General features: G+C 42.5%; 1 pseudogene; it reads right to left on the bottom strand.

Annotated features, from left to right (window-relative positions):
- Nucleotides 15,452-16,194, bottom strand: Gm14046 (predicted gene 14046; annotated as a pseudogene).

The following is a 16,746-nucleotide window of genomic DNA, read 5'->3' as shown; positions in this document are numbered from 1 at the left end:
ACTGTAGTTCTTTACATGCTAGACTAATAACCAGAAGCCAGCACAGTTTGTTTTTCTAAAATATGAAACATAATTATGAAACATAAATCTTTGTCATCGATTTGTAGTGCTGAACTCAATGATGTCACCTACTGCTGTCCACTGATTGTCATTGTCCACATCCAAATGTTTCCATCACCCCAAACTGGAAATTAAGTGCTACATACTAACTCCCCAGCAAGTGACAACTTGATAGTATTATTGATTATTACTAGTGATTATTATTATATAGTAAACAACTATATAAATTTTCTTTTTTTGCTAAAGATTTTTGTTTGTTTGTTTGTTTGTTTGTTTTTGAGACAAGAGTCTCATTGGTCTAGAACTCATAGATATCCACCATTCTCAATGATTCAAGTGCTAGGATTAAAGGCTTGCACCACAATGCTTAACCTTTTTAAATAAAAAAATGTAAATATATATTTAAATTTTTATTTTCTGGCTTCCAGTTTCCATCTGCACCTGGAACTGACCCTGTGCCACAGCTCTCAGTACCCAGATCCTACCGGGAGAGAACTGGTACCTCAGGAGTGCTGACACTCCTGAGAGCACAGCTAAGATCACCACTTCTGCTCAAATTCCTTGCCTAAGAGGGACCTGCTGGGAGCCCTCAGGTCACAAGAACTGAGGATCAGCCTGGGACAGGATCCTTCAGGTTTCCATCTATGCCTGGAGCTGGTCCTGTGCCACAGCTGTCCGTACCCAAATTCTGCCTGGAGATTGCTGGTCTCCCAGGAGTACTGACACACAGGCTTACAGGAGGGACAAGCCACAGTCACAGACAGCAAGAACAGCTAACACCATATGGAGAGAGGTAAGTACAAGAACATAAGCAACAAAAACCAAGGCTACTTGGCATCATCAGAACCCAGTTCTCCCACCACAGCAAGCCCTGGATATCCCAACACACCAGAAAAGCAAGACTCTGATTTAAAATCACACCTCATGATGATGATAGAGAACTTTAAGAAGGACATAAATAACTCCCTTAAAGGAACACAGGAGAACACAGCTAAACAGGTAGATGACCTTAAAGAGGAAACACAAAAATCCCTTAAAGAATTACAGCAAAACACAACCAAACAGGTGAAGGGATTGAATATAACCATCCAGGATTTAAAAATGGAAATAGAAACAATAAAGAAATCACAAAGGGAGACAACCCTGGAGATAGAAAACCTAGGAAAGAGATCAGGAGTCATAGATGCAAGCATCACCAACAGAATACAAGAGAGAGAAGAGAGAATCTCAGGTGCAGAAGATACCATAGAAAATATAACAGTCAAAAAAAATGCAAAACGCAAAAAGCTCCTAACCCTAAACATCTGGGAAACCCAGGGCACATTGAGAAGACCAAACCTAAGGATAATAGATATAGAGGAGAGTGAAGCTTTCCAACTTAAAAGGCCAGTAAATATCTTCAACAAAATTATAGAAGAGAACTTCCCTAACTTAAAGAAAGAGATACTCCTAAACATACAAGAAGCCTACAGAACTCCAAATAGATTGCACCAGAAAAGAAATTCCTCCTGGAAAGAGGAACACTCCTCCATTGTTGGTGGGAGTGCAGGCTTGTACAACCACTCTGGAAATCAGTCTGGCGGTTCCTCAGAAAACTGGACATAGTACTACCGGAGGATCCAGCAATACCTCTCCTGGGCATATATCCAGAAGATGCCCCAACAGGTAAGAAGGACACATGCTCCACTATGTTCATAGCAGCCTTATTTATAATAGCCAGAAGCTGGAAAGAACCTAGATGCCCCTCAACAGAGGAATGGATACAGAAAATGTGGTACATCTACACAATGGAGTACTACTCAGCTATTAAAAAGAATGAATTTATGAAATTCCTAGCCAAATGGATGGACCTGGAGGGCATCATCCTGAGTGAGGTAACACATTCACAAAGAAACTCACACAATATGTATTCACTGATAAGTGGATATTAGCCCCAAACCTAGGATACCCAAGATATAAGATATAATTTGCTAAACACATGAAACTCAAGAAGAATGAAGACTGAAGTGTGGACACTATGCCCCTCCTTAGATTTGGGAACAAAACACCCATGGAAGGAGTTACAGAGACAAAGTTTGGAGCTGAGATGAAAGGATGGACCATGTAGAGACTGCCATATCCAGGGATCCACCCCATAATCAGCATCCAAACGCTGACACCATTGCATACACTAGCAAGATTTTATTGAAAGGACCCAGATGTAGCTGTCTCTTGTGAGACTATGCCGGGGCCTAGCAAACACAGAAGTGGATGCTCACAGTCAGCTAATGGATGGATCATAGGGCTCCCAATGGAGGAGCTAGAGAAAGTAGCCAAGGAGCTAAAGGGATCTGCAACCCTATAGGTGGAACAACATTATGAACTAACCAGTACCCCGGAGCTCTTGACTCTAGCTGCATATATATCAAAAGATGGCCTAGTCGGCCATCACTGGAAAGAGAGGCCCATTGGACTTGCAAACTTTATATGCCCCAGTACAGGGGAACACCAGGGCCAAAAAGGGGGAGTGGGTGGGCAGGGGAGTGGGGGTGGGTGGATATGGGGGACTTTTGGTATAGCATTGGAAATGTAAATGAGTTAAATACCTAATAAAAAATGGAAAAAAATAAAAAAAAGGAGAAAAAAATATTCATTCATTAAAATTCCATATCATTGTACTTCAAAAAAAAAAAAAAAAAAAAAAAAAGAAATTCCTCCTGTAACATAATAGTCAAAACAAAAAATGCACAAAACAAAGAAAGAATATTAAAAGCAGTAAGGGAAAAAGGTCAAGTAATATATAAAGACAGACCTATCAGAATTACACCAGACTTCTCACCAGAGACTATGAAAGCCAGAAGATCCTGGACAGATATCATACAGGCCCTAAGAGAACACACATGCCACCCAGACTACCATACCCAGCAAAACTCTCAATTACCATAGATGGAGAAACCAAGATATTCTATGACAAGACGAAATTTAAACAATATCTCTCCACAAATCTAGCCCTACAAAGGATATTGGATGGAAAACTCCAACACAAGGAGGGAAACTATACCCTAGAAAAAGCAAGAAAGAAATCTCTGTCAACAACCCCAAAAGAAGATAGGCACACAAACAACAAAATACCAGGAAGCAACAATCACTATTCCTTAATAGAAGCACCTAAAGAAATGTTCAACATCCTTAGTCATCAGGGAAATGCAAATCAAAATGACCCTGAGATTCCACATCACAGCAGTCAGAATGACTAAGATAAAAAACTCAGGCAACAGCAGATGCCGGCGAGGATGTGGAGAAAGAGGAATACTTCTCCATTGCTAGTGGGATTGCAAACTGGTACAATCACTCTGGAAATCAGTCTGGTAGTTCCTCAGAAAATTGGACATAGTACTACCTGAGGACTCAGTTATACCACTCCTGGGCATATACCCAGAAGATGCTCCAACATGTAATAAGGACACATGCTCCACTATGTTCATAGCAGCCTTATTTATAATAGCCAGAAGCTGGAAAAAACCCAGATGTCCCTCAACAGAGGAATGGATTCAGAAAATGGGGTACATTTACACAGTGGAGTACTACTAAGCTACTATATAAACAATGACTTCACGAAAATTTTAGGCAAAAAAAAAAAAAAATGAATCTAGAAAATATCATCCTGAGTGAGGTAACTCAGTCACAAAAGAACACACATGATATGTACTCACTGATAAGTGGATATTAGGCAAAGAGCATGGAATACCCACAATACAATTCACAGACCACCTGAAGCTCAAGAGGAAGGAAGACCAAAGAGTGGATGCTTCAGTTCTACTTAGAAGGGGAACAAAATAATTAAGGAAAGTAGAGGGTGGGAGAGACTTGGGAGGAAGAGAGGAGTAGGGGGAGAGAGGGGACAGAATCAGGTATGGTAGGAGATGTACAGGGGTCAGGAAGTTAAACAGAGGTGTGTAGCAATGGGGGATGGGGAACTGGGGTAGCAACCAGGAAGTCCCAGATGCCAGGAAAGCAAGAGCCTCCCAGGACCCCACGGGGACATTAGCTGAAATACCCCAAAAAGGGGAGGGAAAAGCTGTCAAGACCATATCCAGAGAGAGGTTAGTCATGGCTCTCCTGTTGAGGGATGGGGCTACCCATCCATCTCCAAAATTTTAACCCAGAATTGCTCCTGTCTAAAAGAAATACAGGGACAAAAAGTGGAGCAGAGACTGAAGGAAAAGCCATCCAGAGACTGCCTCACCTGGGATCCATCCCACATGCAGACACCAAACCCAGACACTGTTGCGGATGCCAAGAAGTGCTTGCTGACAGGATCCTGACAGGTCTCTCCTGAGTGGCTCTGCCAGATCCTGACCAATACAGATAATCACAGTCAATCATCAGACTGAACACAGGGACCCCAATGGAGGAGTTAGGGGAAGAACCGAGGCGCTGAAGGGGCCTTATCTGGCATCAGTGGGAGGGGAGGCCTTTGGTCCTGTGAAAGCTTGATGCCCCTAGTTTAGAGGAATGCAAAGGCGATGAGGCGGGAGTGGGTGGGTGGGTAGGGGAGCACCCTCATAGAAGCAGGGTAAGTGGGGATGGGATAGGGGGTTTGCAGAAGGGAAACCAGGAAAGGGGATAATGTGAAATGTAAACAAATAAAATATCCAATTAAAAAATCATTTTCTGGATATGTTTTGCCTGCATGTATGTAGTGCTCCACATGTGTGCATGGTGCCCTCATAGGCCAGAATAGGTGTCCGATGCCCTGAAGCTTGATTATAGATTGTGAGCCACCACTTAGGTGCTGGAACAGAACCCAGCCAGTGTGCTTGACTACTGAGCCGTTTCTCTAGCCCCGATGTTATGTATGTATGTATGTATGTATGTATGTATGTATGTATGTATGTATGTATTTTGTTTTTTTTGAGACAGGGTTTCTCTGTATAGTCCTGGCTGTCCTGGAACTCACTCTGTAGACCAGGCTGGCCTCAAACTCAGAAATTCGCCTGCCTCTGCCTCCCACGTGCTGGAATTAAAGGGTTATTTTTTTTAAGTTATGTTTATGTGTGACAAATGTCTGTTTGTGTTGGGGAATGTGCACATGAGTACAGTTGCCTAGAGAAGCCAGAAGAGGGTGTCTGATCCGTGAAGCTGGAGTTACAGGTGGTTGTAGCCAACAGTGTGGCTACTGGGAACTGAACTTGGGTCCTCTGCCAGAGCAACTCTCCAGGTCTTGCCTCCTGCAATTTTTCCAGTAAGACATTGGGCATCATTCTCAAGTGTATGTGTGTGTCAGAGAGAGGATCATGACCACTTTTGAGACGACAGAACTGATAACATCAGCGTGCGTTCTACAGAGATAAAGCTCAGCAATGGAGAGGCTGCGGGTGAAGCACAACGATGCTTCTTCCAGGCAGTGCAAGCAAATTATCCTCAAGGTTGGTCCTAAATGGAAGCATCGATCAAGGTAAATGTTCTGGGTCCTCACTGACTTCACCTCGCTGGTTTTGGTTTATTGTCTCATACGCTCAGCAGTGGAATCTTGAAACTGCCCGAGAGATGAGTAAGAAGATTCCTTGTGCTAATCTTATTTCCAAATGTAATTGGTGCCTGAATTATAAAGCTCTTGGCCTCTAAAGACGGGATGAACAGAGCCATTTATCCTCATAAGTGGGCCAAGGTGTCACTGTGATGCATGCCCATGTCCCAGCAATGGAAAAGTTAGTGGAATTGGAACAATCTTTCTGGAAAGCAATTTGGCGATATGTCTCAAACATTTAAATTTGTGGATCCTATATTCCCCTGGTTTTACTTCTAGAATTTAATTTATCTGAAAGAAATGACTGAACAAATGGGTAAAGGTGTTTGTGCAAAAGTATTCAGTACAGCTTTATTTATAATTATGAAAAATTGGAAACATTCTAAATGTCCAAAAATAGGGGACAGGACACATCGATTATGGTCTGTCCGCCCTATGGTGTGCTTGCTGTGCAGCTGTTGGCCAAGATAAGGTAGAACTCACTCCGTAAGGAAAGGCATCTAAATTGTTCAGGCATATCTATAGGATCACTTTTAATATCTTATACCTAAACTCTCTGCCCCACCCTGTGTATGTGTGTGTGTATGTATGTGTGTGTGAATGGGTATGTATATGTGTGAGTGTGTTGGTGTGAATAATAATGCCTTTCTTTGGCAAACCCTTGCACAGAAAAATGAATTTATATATCTTAAACTCAGAATATTTTAAAATTATTTTTAAGAAAAAGAAAAATCAGAATCAGTACAGAAGTATAGAAAAATAATTGAGTGGCCCATCGCTTTTAATTTCAAAGGATTATGGGCAGAGGAGCACAGCTGAAGTCACTTGATCAAACTCTTAGGAACCCCTCAGATAGGACAGACTCCATGAGCTTGCCTCCTTTGGCTTCAATGCCCATTTCCCGTATAGAACATCAGTGTCCTGTCTAGATGCACAGCAAGCATTATAACGGCAGTGAGGGTCCAAGGCCTGAAGACAAGCATCCTCACACTTCACTTCTTGAGCAGTTTGTTATGACAATTGATTCCTAGTACAGTTATCATTTCCCCTTTTCTTTTATTCTAAATCTGAATGATAACAATATACCCCATGCTGGTAAGTAAAACTTGAACGAGTTAAAGAAAGAGAAGATAAAAACTTCATGACAATAAATGGGCTGTGCATTATAGCTCTACAGCATTAAGAGAAGCCTTGTTACTGAATACAACTGAAGGTGTTTTACTTTTGGTGGGGACGCTGTCTAATGTATAGTATTGTGTCATCTGCAAATGGGAATGGGTTGGCTTCTGCTGGCCCTATTTGTAACTAAGTTCCTCCTCTAGCCTTATTGCTCCAGCTAGCACTTCCAGCACACTGATGAACAGGAGTAGGGATAGTGGGCATGCCTGTCCTGTCCCTCACTTCAGGGGGATTGTTTCAGGCTCTCTTCCATTTAATATGTTGGCTTAAACGTTGGCTGTGGGCTTCTCATATATGTAGCTTTTATGTTGAGTTATGTTCTAGGACTTTTATCATGAAGGCATGCTGGATTTTGCCCATAGGCTCTGTACACATCTATTGAGACAATCATGTGACTCTTGTCTTTAAGTCCATTTATGTGGTCTATCATATTTATTGACTTACATATGTTGAACCATCCCCACATTGCAGGGATGAAGCCAATCCTGGTCACGGTGAGTAATCATTTTGATGTATTCCTGTATTCTGTTTGTAACTATTTTATTGAGGGTTTTTGAATCTATGTTCACTAATGATTCTGGCCTGTACTTTTCTTTTGTTGTGTCTTTGCTTGGCTTGGGTATTTGAATTATACTGGCTTCACAGAAGGAGTCTGGGAGTGGTTTTTGTTTTGTTTTGTTTTTTTCCTTTTTTTAGTAGTTTAAAAAGGATTGGCTGTGGATCTTTGAAAACCTAGTAGAATTTTGATGGGAATCCATCTGGCCCTGAATATTTTTTTTTTAATCTGGTAGACTTTTTATTGCTGTTTCAATCTCATTGCCTGTTCGGGGTCTGCTCAGGTTGTCGGCTTCTTCTTGGTTTAATTTTGGCGGTTCGTATAGAAATTCATCCACTTCTTTTAGGTTTTCCAGCTTAATGAGCACAAGTTTTTAAAACATTCCCTTTTTGGGAATTTTGGGGGTTTTGTCTGTTGTGATGTTTCTTGTCCATCTCTGATTCTGTTCATTTGAGTTCTCCCTTCTCTTTGGCTCATCAGACCGAGGGTCTGTGTTACTTGTTTTCTCAAAGAACCAGCTCTTAGATTCATTGGTTGCTTGTATTGTTTTCTTTATTTCTATTCCATTGGTTTCCGCTCTGATTTTTATTATTTCTTGCTGTTAACTGGGTTTGGATTTTGTTTGTTCTTGTTTTTCTAAGAATCTGATTTGTACCATTAAATCATTTATTCATGCTTTCTGACTGTTTAATGTAGATAGTTTTTAAATCATTTAAATTTCATACATTTATAAAACCATATTTTTTTATGTTGTGGTCTTGTCTATTTGGTGTTCTGCATGCTTGTATCTGCATGGGTGTGTCTTTTTTTAGTTTGGGAAAGTTTTCATCTATGGTCTTGTTGAGATCTGGTTTCTGTTGTTGACTCTGGCTTCTTCTCCCTTATCTCTGCCTATAATAGGAAGGTTTGGCTTTTCCATGGTGTCCCACATCTCCTGTATGATCATTTTCTGTGTTTAATTTTTTTCATATTCCTTTATTATTTGGTCTAGGTCCTCTCCTGTATCATTGAATCTTGATATTCTGTCTTCTGTTTGACACATTCTGCTTCTAATGCTTTCCTTTGTGTTTTCTAGTTGCGTTGCTGGGTTTTCCATTCTGTCTGTTTCATCTTGAATCTTCTTCAAGGCTGATATCTCCTGGTTGAATTTTTTCTTGTGTTTGTGTTTTCTTGGTCATCACTCAGGCCTTTATTTCCTCTAAGCTCCTTCTTCTTAACTTCATTGAGCTGTTTCTTCATGTCTTCTTTAAACTCCTTGATCAAATTTATGATTGTTCTTTTAAGTTTTGTGTTCTGAGGTTCACCTAGGTAATTCTCATTGACAGATGTAGAGAAAAGATGCTAGATTGATCTTTTATAGTGTTTGAACTTTTTAACAATGAGATCTGAGCATGCAGACTTCTTTTGTAGTTCTGTGTCTGATATGGACACAGAAGGTTGGGGCAGAAGAAAAGATGTGCAAATGGGCTGGACCAAACAGTTGAAAATGGCTTGGGTGGAATGAAGTCAGATGGACAGAGGGGTCTGAGCTGGTGTACAGGATATGCATCCTGGTCCAGGCCTGGAATGTGGTAGTAGATCTGTCTTTGTAGAGTGATAGGGCAGGGGGATTCTGGCCAAAGCCTAGACATGTGGCATCATGCATAGCTACAAAGCAAGTGTTTAACCACCAGTTAAATTATTGGAAATCCAGACATGATATTGGCATTGTATGTATGTGTTTGTGTATATGAGTTATATGTATGTTTGCACATCTAGGTGTACATGCATATGGAAGCCAGAGGGAGTCACATTTTCTCTTATTCCTTTGAGATAGACTCTCTCTCTCTCTCTCTCTCTCTCTCTCTCTCTCTCTCTCTCTCTCTCTCTCTGAGTACATTGTCACTGTCTTCAGACACACCAGAAGAGGGCATCGGATCCTATTACAGATGGTTGTGAGCCACCATATGGTTGCTGGGAATTGAACTCAGGACCTCTGGAAGACCTGTCAGTGCTCTTAACCAACTCTCCAGCCCGAGATAGACTCTCTTACTGAATCTGAAGCTTGACATTTTTCAGCGAGGCTGACTGCCCCCAAACCTCCATAATCTTCCTGTTTCCATCCCACTCCTGCCCCCATCCTTAGGATTCAGCAAGCATTCCTACCCACTGTTCCATCTTCCCACCCCATGATGCTGCCATTTTATAGCTTAATAGGATTGGTTGCTTTTACTTACTAGACATTTTGTTTTAGAATACTTTTAGGTTTGTGTACCCCGTGTCTCCACTGTGCACAACTTTCCCCACCATCACCAGCTCCCTGTAGAGTGATGTATTTGTTATAATGGCCAAACCTACACTGAAACATCCTAATCAACCAACGTCAATCACAGTTCATGTGTTACATACTCCAATGGCTTTGCCTACGTCTACTGTAGAGACAGAGAATAGTATCACTGCCTTGAAACTCCTCTTGCTCTATAGAATAGTTTTTTTTAAATAAAATTATAGGCACATTACTGAATATCAGTAAAGTTTTAAGAAAGTGGTTGGATTTTTGACTGATGTATAATGCATTATAATTTTTTCCTATTTAGTGTAATGAGTCCCTTTCTGGCATTTTCCCTAAGAACTTGCTTTTTAAGGAAACACTTGAGTGGCACGAAATGGGAGACACTTAAACCAAGTTTAAAAAGCACGTCACAAACAAATTTTATACTATTTTCGTTAGGAATCTTTGGCTGCGCACAGCACCACTGGTGAAAACATAAATGAAATGTTATTTCTCTTGAGAACAGAAATAGTGTTTCTGGAGGTGGCTGATTCAGTCGCATGGTATATCATCAAGATGTAATCATATCATATGGTATATCATATAGGAGAAATATCATCCTATATTTCTGCTATACTATCCCTAGGTTACAGGCTCATTTCTAGTCTCATGCTATCCAGGACCCACCATGGCTGGCATTGTTGCAGCAATCTCAGGCCTCTGGCAATATACAGAGGCCAAAGGGACCTTAACTGTGCCCCTTTGGAGGCTAGGGAAAACTTTCTCAGAGCATCTGTGAGATTCTTCCCTCTCAGGTGCAGCCAGTGCAGGGTCATGGGCCCGATCATCAAGCAGGCCAGAGGTGACAGGAACAGAAGAATCACAAAGAGTTGTGACAAAGAAATCTTGATCCAGCAGCACACTAGCAATATCTGCCACGTCTTCATTTCCAAACACAACAGGCAGCAGACTGCAGTGTCGGTCTCCAGGCGGGACCGGGCTTTGTGGCATTTCAAATTCTCCAGGTTCTTTTGACAGCAGAGTCAGAACCACTCTTTTACACTAATTATAATTCACTCCTAAGAGGCATGTTTCTCAAAGCATTTGGTCACTAAACACCTGAAGACTATTAAAGTTGTTAGGAAAAAAAATGACTGGCAGATATTTGTTATACAGGAAAACTCTCATGTTTGACATCCTCAGCATGTTCCAATTTCTGCAGGCTCAGATCTGTGCTGGGCAGTTTCTGTCCACTTAACACAAACTTCAATTACCTGGGGATAGGGAGTCTCCGCTGAGTTGCCTCCATCAGACTGGTCTGTGGGCACGTCTGTGTGTGGACACTTCATTAATTGCTGATTGATGTGGGAGGGTCAGTGGCAGTGGACAGTGCTACCTCTGGGAAGATGGGCTCAGGGGATATAAAGGAGGTAGCTGAGTGATCCGGGGAAAGCAAGCCAATAAGGAGTATTCACCTGTGATTTCTGCTTCTAGGTTCCTGTCTTGAGTTCCTCCCCTGACTTCCCTCAGTGACAGACTGCTACCTGGAAGTGTAAGGTGAAAGAAATCCTTTGCCCCCTAAGTTGCTTTGATCATAACTGTTTCGTCACAGCAACAGAACCCAGACTAGGAAAATATGTGGGCCAAGCTATATACAAACTAAAACAAAAAAACCAAATTAGCTCAAACTTTTACTAGTGATTATTTTTGTTGAGTAGGGGACGATTAGTTCCAGGTCAGTTTTACTCATTAGTTGAATTTTGCAATGAATTAATCATGATCTCAGCACACAGCAGGCAGAGGCAGGTGAATCTGAGTTTGAGGCCAGCCTGGTCTACAGACAGAGTTCCAGGACACCGAGGACTACACAGAGAATCATGTCTTTAAAAAAAACAAAAACAAAAACAGCAACAACAACAACAAAAAACCCTTTGGGGTTGGAGAGATGGCTCCATGTCTAAGAGCACCGGCTGCTTTTCCAGAGGTCCTGAGTTCAATTCTCAGAACCACATTGTGGCTCATAACCATCTGTAATGGAATCTGATGCCCTTTCCTGGTGTGTCTGAAGATAGTACAGTGTGCTCACATACATAACATACATCTATTTTTAAAAATCCTTTAGGAAAATAGCTCAGTCTCAGCTGTATTCTGTCCATGTGGCACCTCTATGGGGACGTCCTGTCCTTGTTCAGAGAATCATAGCACTTGGTTGGTACTTGCAAGCATTCCTTTCTTTCCATGTAACCAGCAGAAAGGTGAACTCTGACCGTGCAGTCCTATCTCATTTTCCAGGCATTGCTAGAGACCAGGACATGTGACACAGCTTGGGTCAATAAAATGCGAACAGGCATCTGCTGGTAGGTGCAGGAGGTCTTGGAAATATTTATTTACCCTCCAGAGAGACACACAAAAAGGGTCCTGAGAGATGGCTTAGTGATGAAGAGACCTTATCATTCTTGCAGATGAACCCAGTTTGGTTCCCAGCACCCACATGATGGCTCACAACCATCCATAACTCTGGTTTCAGGGCATTTTACCCTCTCTTCTGACATCTGAAGGTGCCAGGCATGCACAAGTCTGTCTCCTGGGCTCAGAGATGACCATAGCCAAGTCTTTGCTGTGAACAGTTTCAACTTTAGATGTACACAGACTGAATATATAAAATGAACAACTGTATTTCCAAGGTACGCATAGCAATGTTTCTGGTCTCGTTGGTTTTTCTAGACATTGCTATTCTCTATCATAGGGTAAGTCTAATCCCCTTCCCCTATGAATTTGAATGAGGAACTCCCCAACCCCCCCATTTGAATACTTGGTTCCCAGTTGGTTGTGCTGCCTGGGACCATTGGAGGTGTGGCCTTGTCAGAGAAAGTACGTCACTGGGGGCGGGGTTTGAGGGTTCACAGGCCTGCATCATTTCCCATTTGCTTTCTGGTCTGTGCTTGCAGGTTCAAACTGTGAGCTTTCAGCTTGCTGTTTCCGCTACCTTGTCTGCTGCCTGCAGCCTCTGCTCTGTAACCATAACCCCAAATAAGCTTGTTCTTCTATATGTTGTCCTTGTTGTGGTGTTTTATGTCAGCAATAGAAAGATAACTAATGCACACAAAAGGGCTTTGTGATTGCCTTGGCAGACAGCAGTGGCACCTGTGAGGTTGTGGGAATTCCAAAGTCATGAAAGATAATACGGGAGCAAGCATGGTAGCTTATGCCTGCTGTCCAAACACAAGAATCTGAGGCAAGAGGATCATGAATTCAAGGCCAGCCTGGGCTACATAGTGAGATTTGGTCCAGCTTGGGCTACATGATGAGACTCCATCTTAAAGAACAGAGACAAAATAAAGCAAAAAAGTAATTAGGCTTCCTGAAGTAATTTGTTTCTCTTGGAATGCTTGCCCTGGGAAGCCTGCCACCATGACCACCTTGCAAGGAGCCCAGACCACATGAAGAGCACACGTTCTGGCTGATTGCCCAGCTGAGATCCTAGGGGCTGGTCTGCAACAATAGCCAGACAAGCAGAAGAATAGCCACCATCCAGAGAATTTACAGTAGCATTCCAGCCATCCAGTGGTGCCCTGGGTCACAGAGACAAGCTATTCCTACCAAGTCCTACCCAAATTAAGATGTGCAGACAAAAGACATAATGTTTCACTGAGGTTCTGTGTAACTTGTTACAAGCATAAAGACTGCAAATGGGGCGATGCCAGGGGGTTAGACTCAGGCTCTGGAGCCCTGGGTTTGACAGTGAGTTCTGCCGCTTACTCCCCGTGTAATTGTTAACAAGCTGTTCCATTTCTAATCCTCAATTTCATGGGTAAAATGGGAACAATAACATTAAAACTGTCACTAAACAGAAGTGTCAGTGTGTAAAACATTTGGGCTGGTGTTCTGTGCATAGTAAATTATGACTGTTCATCACTAGTTCTCTAGAAGACCACCAGAAAATAAATTTTATCCAAGTAAAGCCAAATACATTGTTTTCTGTACTTGTGAGAACAACTTGTTGAGTTCTTACAGTGAAGAAATTTAGGGAAGGATATTTACAAGGCTATAAGGTCATTTAAAGGTGGGTCACACAAAGGAGGCTGTGGACGGGCATAGTTTATGATACTGTTGCTTTGTTGATGGTCCCAGAAAGGCAAGCTCCTTGAGGCAAGCCTTTATGAGCAAGAATTATTTATTGATAAGTAAGGCAGTTGGATGGCTTAGGCACTTGTCCTCCTTCCCTTCCTTTCCATCCCCCTTTCTCTCTCCCTCTTCCTCTCCCCTCTCTTAAACAATCTAATGATGTAGCCCTGGATGTTTATGGACTAAAGACTGGCCCCTACATAGTCTGCTCCCACCAAGATGACCTAAATCTGCCTCCTTGATCCATTTGTATACAAAAAACTCTGCCTCCTTGTGAGAGATCAGATCAACTCTATCTCGGGTTCAGGCTCCATCTTAGAGAACCTGACCTAAGTTTGAACTTGAATTAACCAACAAGCTTGAAGCTAGAACTAGTCTCCAGATTACTCCCCAACAAGTCCACACCTAGCACTAGTCTCCGGGTTACTCCCCAACAAACCCACACCTATCACTACTTTCTAGGTTACTCCCTAACAACCACCAATCAGGCAGAAAATAGAAGTTAAGTCTTTGGTTTGGCTCTCAGCACCAGCCAATCATTTTCGTGGGCAACACATTCTATAAATAGCTCCCCACCCCCAGTTAGATGTGTGCCAGGCTGGGAACCCCCTTGCTTGTTTGCTTGCCCCTATAAGGACTTACTTGAAGCTAGGCTTGGGGCTTCACTCTCCTGTCCTGCTACATCATGGTCTGCAGTGAGCTCAAACTTGAACTTGAATAAAAAGACCCCCAGTGAGATTGCATCAGAGTCAGCTCCTTGGTGGTCTTTTGGGGTTCATGATCCCAAACAGGCACAACACTTGCTCATAATAAGCATTACTGAATCTCCTTGTCTAGCTGTATGCAATAACTCCACCTCTCTCTTCAGCTCTATATAACAGACATGCTGAACTTCCAGGGTGTTGAAGTTTCTCCAGAAGAAAGCCCAGACCACGCAATACCAAATTTCTGTCTGTGTGTCCATTTTTCTGTCTATCTTTTTTATTCATTCTCTTGCTACCTTGGTTAGGTCCATCCTAGGAGCTGTGCTAGATATGACAGGCAGGAACTCCAGACAGGAGCTGAGGCAGAGAACATGCAGAGGAATGCAGCTTACTTGCCCGATCCCCATGCCCAGCCTGCTTCCTATACCATCCAGAACCACCTTCCCAGGGGTGGCACCTCCCACAAAAGGCCGGATCCTTTAACATCAGTCACTAATCAAGAAAATACTCCCCAAGAGCTGCCTACAGGCTAATTTGATGGGGGAATCTTTTCAACTGAAGTTCCCTCCTCATAGATGACTCTAACTTGAGTGAAGTTGACAAAACAGCTAGCAGAGTTGGCCACTGAAAGGAGAGTGGACTTGAAGCCTGTGAGATGCCACTGCATGTAAAGAGTGGGTAGATGGTTGGTCTCACCCATCTCTTCTTACCCCAATCCTTGCCTGGCACCTGAATCGGGGCTAAATTTAAGATGATCACAAGATGGGAGCAATCCAGAGGTTCCTGTTTCTCCTGTAAGGATGGGGATATTATGAGATTGTTGAAGAACAGAAAGCCTATGGAGCTGTGGTGAACAGCCAGCTGGGTCTCAGACAGGCTCACACTCCCAGGAGAGTAGTGACTCTAAGCCAGTGCCAATGGGAGCAAGTCTTCAGTTCCTGTAGCTGTGTTTTTCAGCAGCTGATGCAGTGCAAGAGGTAGCTCAAGACACCAGCTAGAATCCAAAGGGCAGCACAAAGGCCACCTCCTTAAATTGCCACAAGGACATTTCCCTTAGGTTGCTTTTTTTCTTATTTAGTTTTTATTCATAATCATAAACTTAACTTTGCAATCCAGCTAGACTTGAAGGGGAATGAGGAAAATATGGAACCCAAAGAACTTCAGTGAGAGCAGAGATGACAGGACATTGCGAGCAGATGGGGTTAGGGACGCTCTCCTGAGCTACAGAAGGAATGGTTTGATGGGTAAAACGCCCGCAAGTCAAAAGAAATTAGAGTTGTTCACAGTCGGAAATGGTGATCTTCTTGCTGGTCTTGCCATTCCTGGACCCAAAATGTTCCATGGCTTCCACAATGTTCATGCCTTCTTTCACCTTCCCAAAGACCACATGCTTGCCATCCAGCCATTCAGTTTTGGCAGTGCAGATAAAAAAAACTGGGAACCGTTTGTGTTTGGTCCAGCATTTGCCATGGACAAGATGCCAGGACCTGTATGCTTCAGGATGAAGTTCTCATCCTCAGATTTCTCTCCGTAGATGGACCTGCCACCAGTGCCATTATGGCGTGTGAAGTCACCACCCTGGCACATGAATCCTGGGATAATTCTGTGAAAGGAGGGACCCTTATAGCCAAATCCTTTCTCTCCAGTGCTCAGAGCTCAAAAGTTTTCTGCTGTCTTTGGAACTTTGTCTGCAAACAGCTCGAAGGAGATGCGGCCCAAGGGCTCGTCATCGGCCGTGATGTTGAAGAACACAGTGGGGTTGACCATGGCTGCAGCAAGTGGCAAAAAGTGACAATGGCATCTGCAAAGCCCCCTTATGTTGTTTAATGGACAAAGGGAGGAAAAATTTGAAGGAAAAAAAAAACCAAACCAGCCTCTATAGAATTTTAAATTTTTAAATAATTATTTTTCTTCTTATTATCATTATCACTTTTACTATTATTTTAAAAAAGATTTTATTTATTTATTTTATATATGATGAGTACACTGTAGCTGTCTTCAGACACACCAGAAGAGGGCATCAGATTCCGTTACAGATAGTTGTAAGCCACCATGTGGTTGCTGGGAATTGAACTCAGGACCTCTGGAAGAGCATTCAGTGCACTTAACCTCTGAGTCATCTCTCCAGCCCTACTATTACTATTATTGATATAGTCTCTATATGCAGTCCAGGCTGACCTCAAACTTCAAATTTTCCTGCCTCAGTTCCAAGTGTCAGGATTATAGGCAAGTACCATCAGCCCTGTTATTTATTGTTGTTATAACTGATAATCAGATGGAACTGAAAAGTCAGCTTTCAAGCAATGGGACCGCACCAGTAGGACATTTGGCAACAGGTCTAGCATTTCCCACTGCGCTTGCT

The sequence above is a fragment of the Mus musculus genome, chromosome 2 (genome assembly GCF_000001635.26).
Source record: "Mus musculus strain C57BL/6J chromosome 2, GRCm38.p6 C57BL/6J".
Taxonomy (NCBI): Eukaryota; Metazoa; Chordata; class Mammalia; order Rodentia; family Muridae; genus Mus; species Mus musculus.
The sequence above is the reverse complement of the archived record's forward strand: the minus strand, read 5'-3'. Positions and strand labels throughout refer to the sequence as shown.